Genomic DNA, 17,015 nt, shown 5'->3' with positions numbered 1-17,015 from the left:
AACAGTTGGCCAAATCAAGAACACTCTCCAGGAGGTAGGTGTATATGTGTCAAAGTCAACAATCAAGAGAAGACTTCACAAGAGTGAATACAGAGGGTTCACAACAAGATGTAAACCATTGGTGAGCCTCAAAAACAGGAAGACCAGATTGGAGTTTGCCAAACAACATCTAAAAAAGCCATTACAGTTCTGGAACAACATCCTATGGACAGATGAGACAAAGATCAACTTGTACCAGAGTGATGGGAAGAGAAGAGTATGGCAAGGAAAGGAACTGCTCATGATCCAAAACATACCACCTCATTAGTGAAGCATGGTGGTGGTAGTGTCATGGCGTGGGCATGTATGGCTGCCAATGGAACTGGTTCCCTTGTATTTATTGATGATGTGACTGCTGACAAAAGCAGCAGAATGAATTCTGAAGTGTTTCGGGCAATATTATATGCTCATATTCAGTCAAATGCTTCAGAACTCATTGGACGGTGCTTCACAGTGCAGATGGACAATGACCCGAAGCATACTGCAAAAGCTACCAAAGAGTTTTTTAAGGCTAAAAAGTGGAATGTTATGCAATGGCCAAGTCAATCCCCTGTCCCGAATCCAATGGAGTATGCATTTCACTTGGTGAAGACAAAACTGAAGGGAAAATGCCCCAAGAACAAGCAGGAACTGAAGACATTTGCAGTAGAGGCCTGGCAGAGCATCACCAGGGATGAAACCCAGCGTCTGGTGATGTCTATGCATTTCAGACTTCAGGCTGTAATTGCCTGCAAAGGATTTGCAACAAAGTATTAAAAAGTGAAAGTTAGATTTGGGATTGTTTAGTTTGTCCCATTACTTTTTGCCCCTTAAAAGGTGGGAGGCACATATAGAAACCGTTGTAATTCCTACACCGTTCACCTGATTTGGATGTAATTACCTCAAATTAAATCTGAAAGTCTGCAGTTAAAGCACATCTTGTTTGTTTCATTTCAAACAAGAAATGATGGTGGTGGTGAATAGAGGCCAAAATATGAAAATTCTGTCAATGTCCCAATATTTATGCACCTGACTGCATATATGGTTGTCAGTAGGCACATAAAGGTTTCTTTATCTCCCCAAATCCCATATGGATCAAGTATGTATCCATACCAGATGATATATAGTCACATATATAGTCCAAGCAAACATGAAACCCATGTGTTCAATACTGGAACATCATATAGAACTGGGCAGGATATATAGTGCACCTTTAAGACACTGTATTATAATCACTCTTTTCAAATCCCTACGAAATAAAGCACGACAGATGAAAATCCCGATGATGGCTCGTAAGTATCTTTAACCCTCCCCTCTCCCCCCCATACCCTCCATTGGGGGTGCCTAACCCTAAGACTCAGTGGGGAGATGCCTAACCTTATGTCCCCCCCTGTGGTGCCTAACCCTAACCCCCCCTCCCCGCACCCTAAACCTAACCCTCCCGGGGGGGTTCCTAACTCCAACCTTCCCCCGGTGGTGCCTAACCCTAATCCCCCTTTCCCTTAGCCTAAACCTAACCCTCCCAAGGGGAGTGCCTAACCTTAAATCCCCCCAGGAGTGCCTAAACCTAACCCTCCCTCCACGCGGCTAACACGTCGCGAGACCCGGCTAACCTATGTTCGGTATGCCGGGCGTCAGGATTTCGACGTGGGGCTAATGATAGGTGTCGGTATTTAGACGCCTATCTTTAGTCCCATGCCGGGCTTTCAGTGTCGGGATTCTGACGGTAGGCATTTCGACCGCCGGCATCCTGATAACATCCCGTCTCGGCAGCCCTGCGTATGCCTCTGTGTTGTGTTCCGCACCAAGCTCAATTTGCCCTTATTGAACTCAGTTGGAGATTGCCCTCCTCCTCCCTCCCTGTGCTGTGCAAAATAATTTAGATATACTTGTATATCTGTGCACAACTGATTCTCTGAATGAGCAAGGAAGTGCTACGATGCAGCGGCTGCAGCTTGTTTTCATGCAAAGCTCCATATACAGTCTCAATCGCACACAGATTCACAAGTGTCACTTTGACACATTGCGAATAAGACGCATTTACGGCAAATAAAGACGCTGTCACAAGCCGGCGAACTGCCAATACTGTGCAAGGCAAATGCCGGGCGAACATTCACTGAATCTCCGCCTACCTACTGTCAATCATTCTGGTATTAGTCCGGATTGGCTCCTGTATCTATATCCTGCTTGTGCGAATGCAGCTCCAATGCCGGTGATGAGTTTTCATGTTTCCAATTCTGGCATTGTCTCCAGTCATCCAGTCAAGCTCCAGTTCTCCTGTCCACTGTGTATTGTTATTCTGCCATTTGTGTCATCCAGGCGGCAGAGTTAGCATATCCTCTACCTGCCGTTTGTGTCATCTATGCGGCATGGTCCGCATATCTGTCCTCTGCCGTTTGTGTCATCTAGGTGGCACGGGCAGTACTCCGTGTCCAGAGTACGCAGCCCAGCGTGCGCTGCTTGTGTCAACCCGACAGCACAGGCCGCACTACAGCGTTAGCTGCTTATGTCAACCCGGCAGCACAGGCCGCACTACAGCGTTAGCTGCTTGTGTCAACCCGGCAGCACAGGCCGCATTACTGCGTCAGCAGCTTGTGTCAACCCGGAAGCACAGGCCAAACTGCAGCATCAGCTGCTTGTGTCAACCCGGTGGCACAGGCCGTATTACTGTGTCAGCTGCTTGTGTCAACCCTGCGGCATAGGCCGCACTGCAGCATCAGCATACCAACGCCAGTGTCTTCATTACAGTACTTATCTTCATCTACCACATCATGCCAAGTTACTCCAGCCCTCAAGGCTGCTGCACAGCCCAAAGGCCGCTTCACATCCTACGGCCCACCGGCCACAGCAAGCCAAGACATATCAGTCCTCAAGGCTGGTGCACAGCCCAAAGGCTGCATCATATCCTACAGCCCACCGGCTACAGCTAGCCAAGGCATACCAGCCCAAAGGCAGCTTCATATCCTGTTTCTGTATGAAACCATAGGAATTTTTTGTGTGCGCTTGTGCAGTATGAAAATTTAAATTTTGTGCAAAAAAATAAACTTATGTTCAACTGTACATTAGGCACTGATCATTTCATTAATGACACCTTTTCTTGGTTTTTTTTTTGAAAGGGAAGAAAGGAGGGAAAATAAACGAGGGGGGGAGGAGATGCCTATGTGGGACTCAGCAACACACAGTATTATTCCAAGTAAAAGTCAAGACGACAGAACCAGTCCTGAATAGATAGGGTGGTGGTAGATTTCCAGTGCATCAGGATCACTGTCTTGTCATCACTGTTTAGGTGATTCAGAAAATATTTTCTGTATTTAGAAATAGACATGTGTGTGCAAATAAATAGCCAGAACGTGTAATCTCACAGCACATCTCAGCCACAGAGCATCTTGGAGATAGAAAAAACCTGGACACGACCAGCACAAGTGGAATATGGAGCCTGGGTGGGAACCGCAGTGCCAACAACTGTCAGAAATAGAGGGAGTCATAGCATGGACAACAGTGGGGCAGCAGTACCATAGAGAAAGGAATTTGTAGTGGGTTTCTATAACCAAAATTCTTCAGGAATTAACATAAGTAAAGTGAGAAAAAAATTTTCTCATTGGGAGTCATCTAGGGAATACTGGCCATCGCTATGCCATGATGCAGTAAAATAGGGGGGAAATTGGGGTGCAGAGCTACATCCAGTAGTTGATAAATCTGAGAAACCAGATGACGGATGGGATTATTAGAGGAACACCACGATTCATACAAAGTAAGCTGGAGACGTAAGGGCGCGTGACAGGACAGCTACGTAATGTAATGTTGGATATAGACATTTGTACAGAATGCAGAGGAAAACAGGTTGAAATGCTCAAATAGAGAGGCGAAAGACCCAAGCGAACCCTTGACCATCAGCTGACCAACCTGCAACAGACCGCCCCTATTTTATATGGCAAATGAGCCCTTCGAAAAGTGCAGGAGGAAATTGTGAGGTGTGGATAAGAGAGGTGAGTGGAGAAATAGAAGAGGAGATAAAAGGTACATTTCTGATTTTCTTCCAGCAAGCAAAGTTGGGACCTACTCTAGGGTGGTAGGATAGTGGAATAACTGGAGTCCAAGGTTAGACAACCGAAGGAAGGTTGAGCGAGGCCCCCTCAATATAAACCCATTGTTTATACAGGCATGTGATCGTCCAGGATACTATGCGAGCAAGATGCACTGCATAATAATATTGGAGAAAATTAGGAAGCTGCAGGCCACCTTGAGATCTGCATTTAGAAAAAATATCCAGTCTGAGTCATTGTATAGTATCCCAGTAAGGGCAAGGAATACTATACGATGAGCAATGAGGTAAAAGTAATTGGATTTAGTTGTCTTACATGTCATAGTGTATGAAGGAAAAAAATATAATAATGAATGGAAAGAGCGAGTAAGGTTTTTGGCATATGTTCATTTTCTGTTACTTAAACTAAGAAATAAATCCAGTACATTCTTTAGCAATTTAAACAGAATCAGACATCATTACATCACAAAATACCTAAATAAACAAAGTACTAAAGTATCAGAATAATAGAGGATACAAATCTAGAAAGTAATATTGTTTAAATAGGTGTCAATGTGCAAAAAAACTGTATACATTGTTATTAAGCTTTTTATTAAATTATATATACATCAACAAGTATGTAAATATTACACTTATCAAACTTGTAAATACAGTACATTTACTGTATTTAATTATCCATAAGCACAAGGCTGTATTGCTTTGTTAGGCAAAGTAAGCTCATGTCTTGGATGCAACATTTAAGCTCCTTTTTGTTTAGATCTTAACTCTATGTGGTCAATCCAATTAGCCGCAAATGTATCGCAGGTGTGAGTCAGCGCGGCAGCAGCTGCACTTTACGGTAGCTTGAATTCGCTCAAAACTGCTAGCAGCCATAAAAAATTAGCAAATTCGGGCTGGAAGCGGGCCGCGAGGGATGCGAGATGCAGCGTTGTTGCTGGTGGTTTAACACCGTAGCAACGGAAACTCGCACACATTGCAGCTAATTGGATTGATCCCTATATCAGGCCCAAAGTACTGTATGTGTGTTCTCAAAATGTCAATGTCCTGCAATCAATATGGATTCATATATTTCAATGGTCCAAAAATATATACTAAAGGGGCCTATCCATTAGCAGATCTTTTTCAAAAGATGAAAGACAAAAGATTTATCCCTTGAAAATTCCTGGGGCTGCGGTGACAGATATCTGTCATGTACATGACAGATTTTTGCAAACGGCGAACGACGAACGATATTGCATGACATCATTCAGGGAGTGGATTTTTTTAATGTTTCTATTCATTTTCATTAAAAATATCGTTCGTCGTTCGTCGTTCACTGTGACAGATATTTCTAATATCTGTCAGCAATAAGCGATAATTGACCAACATTTTGGAGAGACAAAAGACAAAATTTGTCGGCGGCGGGAGTGCGCATTTTCATCGTTCAGGGCTTATCCATTAGTGGATAAATTGAACGACTGAACGATAAATCAATCGTTCATCGTTCAAATTTATCTGCTAATGGATAGGCCCCTTAAAACTATGTATTGTCCTCTCTCAAATTGTACATAACTGTATATAGTATTATTTGTGCAACAGTATAATTTGATGTCTGTGCAATGGTTTTGGGAGGATTTGTACACATTTTATACTGTAAGTGCTACAATATTCTCACTGCTGTCAAAGTTTCCATTCTCACTTTCAATTTTACCACAGGATTGTTTTCAATTAAAAAATCAGCAAGCCACAGAAAGATGGCAAGTAACAGCAACATAGGTAATTCTGTACAGAAGTCACATAAACTACTATGTCAACATTTTTCATCCCGAGTTCATTTTCTATATAAACAAACCTCATCATTTCATGCTGCTTACTCATCATAAATAATCTAAACCACGTGCAAAAGTAAAATATATGATAATAACTAATAATTAAGATATACTGTAAAGAAAAAATGAATAAATAAGGACTGTTTCTCAGTTAGGAGAAAAACAAAAAAAGCAAGTAATTTGCTATCTGGGACATACCATGTTGCAATGCAGCATGGTTTTCCCAAGGTACAAAGTCACCAGCTCTTCTTTTACTTTACTTCCAGCTCAGAATCAGACCCACAACTTAAAATTACTGAGAAAATACAAGCAAAACAACACATGCTAACGAGTAGGGAGAATGACTCTCATAGCTCTTTGTTTATTGTCACTGATCCCTTCACAGCAAGTGGTAATTTACTAGTTTAACAGTGATAATCAGAAATCAACCAAGGGTTTTAACCCCTGTAGAGTACTGCCCAGAGCACCAACGGGAAACAATGTTAAAGAAAAAAAATTCCTGTAATGGTGTCTTTTATTAAACTGTAAAGTTAGGTCCAGCTAATAGGAGACCTGACCTTGCTCAGGTGCGTATTAACACCCACATACCCTGCACGCATTATCAATAGGCCTATGGCCTGGCTCCATCTGATGTGATAGAAGGAAAAGTAAGATTTTGGTGGTGGTAGTAACAAAATTTTCTTTGTCACATGGGATGGTGAAGAAAAACTTTTGCTTGAATTCATCCAGCTCCTAAACAATAACACCCTCAACCTGAGACTAACTTATGATATGAGCAATACTATGATTACATTTTTGGACCTTAAAATCTATAAAAATTTGGAAGGAATTCTCGAAACTGAACTCTTTAGGAAGAAGACGGCAACCAACAGTGTACTCCATCAAACTAGTTCACAATTTCCGCCTACAGTGGAAAATATCCCTAAAGGGGAATTCCCCCGTCTTCGAAGAAATTGTTCTGACCATATTGTTTTCAAACAACAGAGTTTAATACTCTCCTCCAGAGAGAGGTTACAGCAATAGGAGAGATTACAGCAATAGGTCCATCAAAAAAGCCGTAAAAAACACCAACTCTATCAATAGAGATGACCTCATTTTTGGAAGGAAAATACCAACAGAGAAGAATGCTTTGGAAACTATTAGATTTGTGGGGGACTTTTGCCAAGAATGGAGAACTATAAGGAATATCATCAAAAAACACTGGCATATTCTTCTTCTGGATGAAGATTTATCTCCAACTCTGGGTAAGCAAGTATCCATGAGCTGGAGACAGTCTCCCAACTTACGTGACAACCTCACTCAGAGTCATTATAGATGAACCCCTGTGGATCCTGCAAAGCATGCCTCCATATGTTTAAGAAAAAGGAGGTCATTAATAAATATGGTACATCGGTCCCAATTATATATATATATATATATATATAATATATATATATATATATAAACTGCAGAACAAGAGGAGTCGTGTGCTGCATCACATGTGAATGTGGTGCAAGATACATTGGCATGACCACCAGGATGCTAAAAGAAAGGATCCTGGAACATCTAAGCACAGTGAGAAATGCTCCCTCAGATATAACGAGGATGAAACAATTAACATCGGTAGCTAGACAATTCCATTACAAACATAAGGGAGACCTGAAATATTTCATAGCCTTTGGTTTGGAAGATGTAAAGTTGGGCATAAGAGGGAGCGACCTTACTAAAGAATTACTTAAGAGGGAAAGACACTGGGTGACCTCAAAGGACACATTAACTTCAGCCCCGTCCTCTAACTTTCCGAAACTCTTGAACTTTATCTAAATTTAGGACGATTCACCACCTCCTCATTGTCCTCTCTTTCCCATTTTTTACTATTTAACTAAATTTAACTCTCCTTTGGGAGAATGCCGACCCCTAATTCTTCTCTTTCTCTTTCTCTCCCTTGTTTGTCTTTTTTTTTTCTTTTTTGTTCCTCCTATTAAAAACTCCCCCATTCCCTTTTCCTCCCCCCCTTTTTCTGTAACCAGGTTTTTTGGATTGTGCTCTTTTGCTTATTGCTTAATGTTTACATATATCTCAATTATTTTTAATAAATACAGTAATTATTCTATATGGTACTTAGTTTATATTGGTATTGATCTATGCCACAATACTATTACCCTGTGATTAATCTTTATTATTCCTTATGCGATATTTATCGGCATGTACCATACCACGGAGGTTTTTCCTCTTCTTATTTTTTTCCCTTTTTTCCCCCTTTTTTTAAACAATCTCAGTCATATTATAATATCTAAAATTTAATGATAACAACTATTGAGTAATAATAAATTCACATTCACATTATTATGAGTAACCTATTAATTTATTATTTCTCAATTATTTATATTTATATTTTTAATTATTTATATTTTCATATTTATATTTATCTTCATTTATTTTTACTCTCTGTTCAATAACATTCAGGATATCAATCAACCAATTTTATTTATCCTTTTAAATTTTCCTTTTCTTCTGTGAGTCTATGATTTATGTATTCAATTTAATCATATACATATATATATATATATATATATACTGTTTGTTTGTCCAGTTTCTCTGTCATTATGACAGCATAACTTTCTTTATCACTGATTCCTAATTATCTATCAATTATACAAATTATGCTTAATGAGGGCGGGTATTTATCCAGCTCTCCACAAGACATGTCACTGATGTGAACAAGCCTTGTCTGGAGGCGAAACGTATGTCATCACTAAACTGCTATGTGATCTGGTCGGCAGGGTACCATCCCGCTGACTGCCTGAGAGACATTCCGTACAGCTGGTGCCGCCCGATCACTGGTCTCATATTGCACGGCGCCTTTTCTCCTGTGCCGCACAGCTACACAGACAACAACTATACAGATTCCCTGGTCCCGCTTCCCCGGCAATTAGTGGCAAAGGACACCGCGATTGTGCCTCTATTGGAAGTGCTTGCACTGCACACATAGTCATCTTGACAGCCGATGCCGAAAGGAGACTCTCCAACATTGCCACATTATGTAACTTTCTGCACTCTCTCATCAGTCTGCCTAATTGTGCCTGCCCTGCAATGTCCTTTGATATCAGGGGAGATGCTGTCTGTGCATATTGACAGCAGAAGTGCTCTTTCCCTTCCTTCCCACCAGTTGCCAACCCCGTTCTCTCATCCCTGTCCAACGGGGGGGACATTTTCTGGGTCCCTTTATTTCTATCTATAGCATTTGACATACTCGTTTGATACCATCCTGTTACATATATATATATATATATATATAATTTTTACCATCATATTATGTGCAAATGTCTATTGTGAACGATTTTTCTATCAGCATATATGTCCATTTCCCTTAAACCACATGTCTCTTATTCCCTCTTCTAGGTGACACAGTGACTAATTGTATTATATATTTTCTGCTCTAAATTTACGCCAAGGGTTAATAATAGCCTGCCTTTTTTGGGCTTATAAATTCACTTACTTATGTACTTTGCAGAGCATTATAGTTTCTCCATATATATATATATATATATATATATATATATAGATAAATAGATAGATAGATAGATAGTTTGGAGAATGAAAACTCCGGGGGGCACTCACCAGGCTTCATACAAATATTCTTTAATATATCCTTAGAAAAAGTTTACAGGAGCCGCATATAATCCGACATTTCGGTCCTACATCATGGACCTTTGTCAAGAATCAAAGTGCAAATGATACATAGAACATATATACCCACCCCAATTAGTCAGTTCCCACCCTCCAATAACAAGGACAACATCAATCAACAATTATCATCTTGTGTGTGTATTAATGTTTGTAATTGTTGATTACAATCTTTTTCTAAGGATATATTAAAGAATATTTGTATGAAGCCTGGTGAGTGCCCCCCGGAGTTTTCATTCTCCAAACTATCTGGATTAATGGGACGGAGTCCTGTATGGGTTGGTCACCCCAGCAAGTTTTTCTAAAACAAGTCGTGAGCACAGACCTTTCTTTGGTTATATATATATATATATATATATATATATGTATATATATGTTTATTCAAATTAATTACACAGTAGAACCCGCTATATACCTGCAGGGCCCCTTTTTTCCTTTTGGACATATGTGGTAATTATTTTCCATCTCTAGGTAAACTCTTACCATATAAAACAATAAGGCTAAATAATTTCTGAAACCTGATACAAGCATTGTATACGTATTAACAACTTTGTTGCAGAAATCATTTTGCATAAGATTTGATAGAATTTAGTTACAGTGTGTGCAGTACCAGGAAGTATCTACTTCTATTGGATTTATTTTCATGCATAATTTCTTTTGAGAATATTGTTCCCTGTATCTCATGTTGAATTTATGTAGGACATATACTTTCTGTGTATAAATCTGAAACATATTTGATTATGCATACTCTTAGTTAAAAACCAGTGAACCGGTTAACTATATATATCACCTCTTGATGGTCATTATACTTAGACCTGCAAACTTTGTGGCATAGTTTGTGAGCATTTAGTAGCTTTATGTACATTATCAGGAGACATGCAATTTCTGTTTGGATTTATGCTCAATCTGTTGAGAATATTGGCCCTCATTCAAAGTCGGTCGTAAGCGGCTGCTCGGTCGAACGCCTAACGACCGCAAAACTGAAAAAGGAAGCAATCGCACGGCCGGTCGGTCGCAACCAAAGTGACGCCCATACATGAACAATACACCTTCTCTAGCTAACGAGTGATAGCAGCTAGCGATAGAGTCAATCGTTGTCAGTCGCTGTATGTTAATTTTCTTCTGATGGTTGCGGCCGCTTGTGTTGTGTTCATGCCCACAAAATAAAAAAATAAAAAACGCATAGAAAAAGCCATCACCATGAAATTTATTTATTCTTATCATTCGCTAATGCAAATGCAGCTGAATCAATTACAAGCCAATTAGCAGTGTTATTAGCTTCATCAATCGATTATAAGCTGCTTGCATTGAGTGGCTCAAAATAGAAACATCAATCCTAACATCAATAACATTCGATAGTTTTGATCGTACTGTGTGGCTTGCGGGAGCTCCTACCCAACCTCAAACTGTACGATCAGCAAGGCCTCGAACCTGCTCGCAGAGTGACGTTTTACTACTTCCGGCCTTCTATGTCGGTCATAGCAGGTAATTTATGTACGCTCCTAAAACGCCCTGAAAACGGTGAGGAACGCCTGCATTTTCAGACCACCACCCCCGTCAACACCCACAAACGGCCTTTCATGTCAATCAACTCTCGGAAGTCGCTTCCTGATCGTAAGCCATACGTTCGACAGCATTTTGGATCGCAAAGCCTCGTACGCACATGCGCACAACTAACAGTGTGCATGCGTGGTTTGGAAACATCGGATGCGTACGACTGAGCGGCCGCTTGCGACCGACTCTGAATGAGGTCCATTGTTTTGACCGTTGCAATATAAAGATATTCGCCGTGACCTATAACTATTGTTTAGTTATCCTTCACATTACTAGTTTGGTGCATGATGCACATTTATTTGCCACCCATTCCAAGTGGCATTCCAGTCAGCACCTACTGACTGGGGTAATTATATGTTTGTATGTAATTTGTACTGTATTGTATACCATTTATATTATATTTAAATTAGAATAAATGCTAAGTTTTAAATTCTTCATTTAATCTATTAAGATGTATCACTAGAGTGCCTCCCACATTATAAAATGGCCTATGGCCTGGCTCCATCTGGTGTGATAGAAGGAAAAGTAAGATTTTGGTGGAGGTAGTAACAAACTTTATTTGGTCAAATTTAATACCATAGATCCTAATCTGGTCCTACCTGTGTAAAGACAAGAAATATAACTTGTAATGGAACTTCTTCGGTATGAGGGCCTAGGAATAAGCACCTCCACTCCCTGTGCAAGACAGACATTTGTTCTTTATATTAGACTTCAACTAGTGCAGGGGACCTGTATCTCCTTGGTGTATAAAAACATTGTGAGATTTTTTTCCATTTTTGTAGCACTGTGTAAAACGTCCATCAAACAACGTCAGACATTAGATTCCGTCACTTACTGGGATGACTTGAATTTCCTCTTTATGTTTTATAAGAACACATGGAATACAAGTCTAGTCAATCACTTCAATGCAAGGTGTTAAGGTGGAGGCGACTGAGAAAAGACAGAACGACTACGACATCGTAATCGTACAGTCGTTCCTCATCCCCTGTAGTGCCTACACTGAACGATCAGTCATTCAGTATAGGAACCCTCCCTCATCCCTGAACATGGTCAATCTGTCGTTATCGGCAGATTGACCAGCATGTTCAGGCGATGATTGATGTCGGAAACAACCAGTAGGAGCGCACATTACTGGTCATTTCCAACATTTTCATGCCGATTTGTGCACGATTAATAAGTGATTGAGCGATAACGATATCGTTATCGTTCAATCGCTCATTTTAATCGGCAAGTGGATACCCGCCTTTAGACTGTAATATTTAGGCAAACATAACACAGTTCATCTTTGCATCCTGAACTGCAACTTGTAAGTAAATGCACAGTAAATATCAATAGACAAACCAGTATACTATAAAGTGGTATACTGCCACATTCAACATTATCTACTTATATGGAGTGTCCAGTGTTCATCTCAGTCAGTTACTTAAGGCCACTTGGCAAACTGTTACATAAAGCCTCTCAGTAAACCATCTGGGAGATATAAAAAGGTACTAATTATGTTCGATTTATTTGTTGCAGGGTGCAGAAGTGTTAAGCATCATTTGGAGCCTACACTTAACCCTTTTCCCAAATGAACCAAAACATTTTATAACAGTGAGTTATTATTGCATTAAATGAATATGAAACCTCCACTTATCCACTCCATTCAAATGTGTGGCTTATTCTGTGCTGCATTGTAAAATTTGCTTCCAACATCTGGCGTACTGAAAGTTGAAAGCTGAATAAGGGACACATTCCTGTTCCAACCAGTACATCTGAGGAACTAGGGAGACTGCACTGAAGGAAGGAAACAGACCTTGGGAAATAAATAATTAAACAATAAAAGGAAAACCTATGGGGCAAATTAAATATAAGGCATAATCAAATTGGTTATGGAAATATAGACACAGCTGACAACTCTTTGAGTAAACGTATGTTGATAAATAGTCTTTTCTAATTACAAGTTTGCTCTAAAAATTGAAGTCCAAATTTTCTGGGCTATGTGCCAGATGTATTGCAGTCTAGACATGGAGGTCTGTTTCTCAGCTATTCCTCACTATACATGGGCTTTCCAGAAATGACATACTATATACCTGAGCTTACGCACTCACTGGGAGAAAGGGATATTTAGAATTGTGAATATACGAAGCTGAATTTCTAACTAATAGAACAAATAATATATTTATATTAAATTCCAGTTTACTATTTTATTTATGTATACATGATAAAGCCAAGCCAGGGCAAGTTGCTGAGCATACAGTACTTTCTACTATTAGAAGTACATCACGTATACTCATCTGTAACCATGGGTGCAGCTATAATACGGCACACTGATACAGTTGTCTTAGACAGCAGTTTTTAAGGAGGCAGGAAAATATACAGAATTCATATAAAATGTTACTTTTTTTGACGTACAGCAAAAAATAACAGTTACTTAAATAGCACTAGCATATTTTGCTGAGCTTTATAATTGGGAACAAAAAAAGTAATAAAACAAGACTGGCTAATAACAGACAAAGAGGTAAGAGGGCCCTGCTCGCAAGCTTACAATCTATAAATGTTTGATCTCATTTATTATGCTCTAGTATCAAAATCAGACACATTAGAAGCACCCAAAAATATAATTAGTAGCAATTCTTCTTGGTTATCCTCTATTACATATAAGTACAATAAGGTAAAGGGAGGCATCCTATATCTGTGACAGAACCAGGAGCAAATAAGCTGTGTATTCAGCAGGCAGATCTGCATTATTAGGAGGCATTGGAAAGAAGGAAGGTGAGAACAAATAAAGCAGCTACACTGTAACTGGTTCTTTGCACTGTTCCTGGTATTCTGCACTTATTTGCTGTATATATGCATCAATATTAGGGTCTATACTCTTACTGGAAGTTCCACCAGTGTTAAAAATGCAGCATACACACGGTCAGATAACATGTCAGATTTTAACAGTAAAAATCCTATCGTTATCGTTAAAATCTGACAGTTTCTGCCCTCTGCAAACGACATAACAATGGTCGATGCGCGGACACGAATGGTCATTATTGACCATCGCCCGTAGTCCGTGCATGCAGGCCAACCTAGTCTATATAGACTAGGTTAGCCTGTTTACTATAGGGACCCGTGATCGTTAATCGTGGGTCGTTATAGTCGTTAAGGGGTTAATGCATGTGTTGGATGCTCGATAACGATGCAGGACGATCAGATAACGTTATCGTTATCTGATCGTCCCCCCCGTCTGTCCGTGTGTTAGCACCATTAGTTTCTACACTATTAATGATCAAATGTTGCCTACATTTTATATTGATCAGCAAATTAACGGTGTGCATCCTGGCTAAATGGTTCACGAGTTGAATATTGGTCAAATAATGCTGCATTATATATTATGCATTGTTCTTAATGTGGTGATTATGGTCTGTATAATATACAAAGTAATTGGCATCCTGGTGGTCGGAATCCAGATAGGAGTTGGATTTCCAGCACCAGTATCCCAACCGCCGGCATCCCGAAGGTAAGTATTGGGGTTAGGGGAGGATTAGGTGTTAGGGTTAGGCACTAGGGGGAGGGATAGTCACTCTGCAGGGGGGAGGGTTAGGGTTAGGGGGTTAGCATTAGGCTGCGGGGAGGGGAGGGTTAGGGTTAGGGGGAGGTTTAGGGGTTAGTGCTAGTATACTTACCTAGTTGGGTCAGGTTTGCAACTGTTGGGATGACGCTGTTGGTATTGTGATCGCGGGCATCCCGTAACCCAGGATGCAGTTTATATGGCGGCAGAGGATGCCAGCAGTCGAAATCCCTAGGCCCGGCATAAAGCCGACATCAATATCCTAGAGGTCATCAGGATACATGCGTTGGCATCCCGATCGCCAGAATCCCTAATGTCCGGATAGCAGTAAGTATGCACGGTTAGCTGGATATGGGGGGGGGTTTAGGATTAAACACCCCCGGGGGGAGATTAGGGTTAGGCACCCCCCAGTTAGGGTACAGGAAGGGGGGGTTGGGGTAAGGCACCACTGGGGGGGAGGTTAGGGTTAGGCACCCCCCCGGGAGGGTTTGGTTTAGGGTGCAGGAAGGGAGGGTTAGGCACCACCGGGGCTAGGTAGGTTAGGGTTAGACACCCCCCCCTTCCCAGGAAGTTAGGGTTAGGCATTACTAAGGAAGGTTTATGTTCTTAACCTGCCTTTTTTTACCTTGTTTATTCAACATTTATTGTGACAGAATATCTGTATTAAGAAGAAGATGGCAATTCTATATTTATCAATAGAAACACCTAATATTATTACTACTAGCTGTATTGCAGAAGCAATTATAGCTATCTGCTGTACTTAGTAAAATATATATTTTTAGTCTACTTCAAATAGAGAGAAAAATTGTAAACTTGTTTTTTTTTTTTAATTATTGTATTAGAATTACTTGAATGTACAGAGTTATAGGAAAAATAGATATAACACCTGAAAAACCTTTATATTATGAGCATATGCAATCTTGGTAACACAGATGTGAATTAATTGAACAACAGAATTTGAAATAATGTGATTGGCTACAAACTGTTTAAAACCAGGACATAGCAACTCCTACTCATCCTTCTGAAGAAACTTTCCAAAAGAGAGAAACGCATCAAGTCAGCAGGGAGTTTTACCTGCACTTTTACAATTGCAACACACAGCATACCAGCCCTCTGAAAGTGGTGACCGAGACTCCCGCATAGAAAGCCAAAGGTGATTGTATCACCAGCTTAAATACGAGCGGAGTAGGGTCCGGCGCTGTTATCACAGTGTACCGCATAGTTGGGAGAGCGGTGGAGCTGTGAGACGGCCTTTGCTACTCAGTGGAACAGATGCTTTTAGTATCCATCACAGTCCCCAGACTAAAGCCGGCAGTCCCACATCAAAGCACTCTATGAAAGCACATTACAGTGCAGTTACTCTATCGGAGTCGGCAGCCTCCTAGGGCCCACAGTAGTGCTACCTCATCGGACATACTGGGACTAGACTGAGCAGTGAAGCCCCCAACATTTGTTAACAATTGTACCACCAAAGCTGTAACTAGACTTTTTGGTGCCCTGTGCCAGAAAGAGCATTGGCGCCCCCCCTATTTTTCAAATGGGGACAAAACTCTCCCGAAAAAGAGGCATGGCCTCATGGGGAAGGGCTAGGGAAAAGATGGGGAGTCCAGGAGATGCTGGGGATAAAGTAAGAGGAAGATACAAGTGAGAATGATTATAGACAGAAACTTGAAAGGTTCGAACAGCGCCCCCTGCCCTGCGGTGCCCTGTGCGGGGACACAGGTCGCACTACCCTAGTTACGGCCCTGTGTACCACATATTATTAAACATAAAGTCTGCAGCCTTTGATCTGTGATTGTTTCATCTTATGATTAGTAAGAGACATTTTATCAGTTTCAGCTGCAAGTACCTCATACATCTAGTCTCCCTGCACGCTAAACAGCCCTTCTAGTCGCACCATGCTGTGGCATGACTCATTAGCGCTGAATGTATTTTCATGAAACTTTTTACCTTCAAATGCGTCTTATTCACACAGTGATGTGAATAGTTTGCACAAGCAGCTTCTGCTGATTAAAATGATATGCAGCATGCCTATGTTCTGTGTCCAACTGTGGGTGTATCTGCATGTGAAACGCTACGTTACAGTGTCAGTGGCTGCAACACTGTAATGTGGCATTTCATATGCAGATACACCAGCAGTTACACACAGAACATAGGCATGCTGCATATCATTTTAATCAGCAGAAACTCTTGCTAAATATTTGCATTGCTGTGAATTGACCTTATATTGTGCAATTATATGACCCAGAGTGGAAGTTATTAGTTTTAGGGATGAGTTTGTGGTGCGGTGCCCCCTGGGTTGGTGTGGCTGGAATGCTTTGGGGTGGCTCATATAATACTTTATTTAGCCCTTTCTTAACACCTTCAAATGATTTTTCTACTTATACTA

The 17,015-nt window shown here is 40.6% G+C and overlaps 1 protein-coding gene across 4 annotated transcripts in view; it reads right to left on the bottom strand.

Moving 5' to 3' along the window:
• Positions 1-17,015, bottom strand: part of EYA4 (EYA transcriptional coactivator and phosphatase 4) — a 297,758-nt gene that overhangs the window by 206,530 nt on the left and 74,213 nt on the right. The window lies entirely within an intron of this gene.

This window comes from Taudactylus pleione, unplaced genomic scaffold, assembly GCF_031769625.1.
Source record: "Taudactylus pleione unplaced genomic scaffold, aTauple2 ptg000006l, whole genome shotgun sequence".
Taxonomy (NCBI): domain Eukaryota; kingdom Metazoa; phylum Chordata; class Amphibia; order Anura; family Myobatrachidae; genus Taudactylus; species Taudactylus pleione.
The sequence above is the reverse complement of the archived record's forward strand: the minus strand, read 5'-3'. Positions and strand labels throughout refer to the sequence as shown.